This window comes from Oncorhynchus kisutch, unplaced genomic scaffold (assembly GCF_002021735.2).
Source record: "Oncorhynchus kisutch isolate 150728-3 unplaced genomic scaffold, Okis_V2 Okis06b-Okis10b_hom, whole genome shotgun sequence".
In the NCBI taxonomy this organism is placed as follows: Eukaryota; Metazoa; Chordata; class Actinopteri; order Salmoniformes; family Salmonidae; genus Oncorhynchus; species Oncorhynchus kisutch.
In genome coordinates this window covers 16,329,157-16,331,477 of record NW_022261983.1, presented here as the reverse complement: position 1 = coordinate 16,331,477, position 2,321 = coordinate 16,329,157, and positions in this window count along the sequence as shown.

Here is a 2,321-nt window from a genome sequence, read left to right as displayed (position 1 = left end):
TCTGTCTAAGAGAGTAGATAACATGTTTCTAAACAATAATAAATGAATCCTGATGAAGCCATGATTAAGAAAAATCATGAAAGAATCATGAATCATAATGAGTGAGAAAGTTACCATTACCAATAACAGAGGCTACAACAAAACATGTTAACCTCTCACCATTACCAATAACAGAGGCTACAACAAAACATGCTAACCTCTCAACATTACCAATAACAGAGACTACAACAAAACATGCTAACATCTCACCATTACCAATAACAGAGGCTACAACAAAACATGCTAACCTCTCACCATTACCAATAACAGAGGCTACAACAAAACATGCTAACCTCTCACCATCACCAATAACAGAGGCTACAACAAAACATGCTAACCTCTCACCATTACCAATAACAGAGGCTACAACAAAACATGCTAACCTCTCACCATTACCAATAACAGAGGCTACAACAAAACATGCTAACCTCTCACCATTACCAATAACAGAGGCTACAACAAAACATGCTAACCTCTCACCATTACCAATAACAGAGGCTACAACAAAACATGCTAACCTCTCACCATTACCAATAACAGAGGCTACAACAAAACATGCTAACCTCTCACCATTACCAATAACAGAGGCTACAACAAAACATGCTAACCTCTCACCATTACCAATAACAGAGGCTACAACAAAACATGCTAACCTCTCACCATTACCAATAACAGAGGCTACAACAAAACATGCTAACCTCTCACCATTACCAATAACAGAGGCTACAACAAAACATGCTAACCTCTCACCATTACCAATAACAGAGGGGATCTTTGAGCCTCTGTAACTTTCTCATTCATCATCATTCTCGATTCATTCCTGATTATTCATCATACTCATGGTAGCATCCACATGAATGTAGAAGTGTTCAGAAACATCTTCTATTCTTACTGACAATACAAGTGAAGTGACTCCAAAATGACAGGACATTATTCACCATTCAGTTTCTATTAGGAAAACATCTAAAACACAACCAAGACAAACTGCAAATTAATTCAACAAGTTAGTAGAATCGCAAGCTTGATGTAATCACTGCAGGCTTGGAATATGGGACCAAATACTAAACGTATGACTACTTTAATACACTATAAGTGAATATAACCGAATAATTACGACTTTTCAAATGGGAGAACTACATAGATAAAGTGCTTTCATATCTGATAATACTGACCTCAGAGTCTCCTGTTTACAGTGGGGATTCCCCAGTCCAGCAGAGAGCAGCTTCACTCCTGAATCCTTCAGGTCATTGTTACTCAGATCCAGCTCTCTCAGGTGTGAGGGGTTTGACCTCAGAGCTGAGACCAGAGAAGCACAGCCTTCCTCTGTGACTCCACAGCCTGACAGCCTGACAAAGAGATCATCATGATTTTAAAAACACACTGTTTATTTCACAAGTAGAATGTCCATGTAGACAATTAAGCTTTAATTGTGATTGATATGTGAAAATTAACAGAATATCCAGTCCACAACACCCCTGTGGTGAAACGATTATTGCTGTGGAAGGTAATGAGCAACATATTGTGTCCAGTGTGTGTGTGTCCTGTTGGTGTCCTATGTGTGTCCAGTGTGTGTGTGTGTGTGTGTGTGTGTGTCCTGTTGGTGTCCTATGTGTGTTCAGTGAGTGTGTCTTGCCAGTGTGTCCATTGTGTGAAAGGACAATGGCCAAACACAATGGACAGATACAGGACACACACTGGACACCCAGTCAGCATATTCATTATATAACTTTGTCCAAGTGGTGGTCAGAATGTTTGTCTTAACCAGCCTGATAAGTCAAACATGTCTGATATGAACATTGACATAAACCCTTTACATACTTGAGTTTCTCCAGTCTGCAGTGTGGATCCTCCAGTCCAGCAGAGAGCAGTCTGACTCCTGAGTCTCCTGGGTGATTGTAGCTCAGGTCCAGCTCTCTCAGGTGTGAGGGGTTTGACCTCAGAGCTGAGACCAGAGAAGCACAGCCTTCCTCTGTGACTCCACAGTCTGACAGCCTGACAAAGAGATCATCATGATTTCACAAACACACAATTTAACACCAGTAGTGTAGAAGGACAATAGTAGATGCATTTGGTTTATTCTCTCAAACAACATATAGATTCATCGTCCGTCTCCTAGAATTGTATGGTCATATTGTTATACATATTGTTATACTAATGTGAACATCAATGCATTTATTCAATATGTTTTTCAATATAATATATTATACATATTATAATACATATTTTTCTCTAAACTGAATCTTTCTTCCTGATGATTAGTTCTTAAATGTCATTTTATTTAC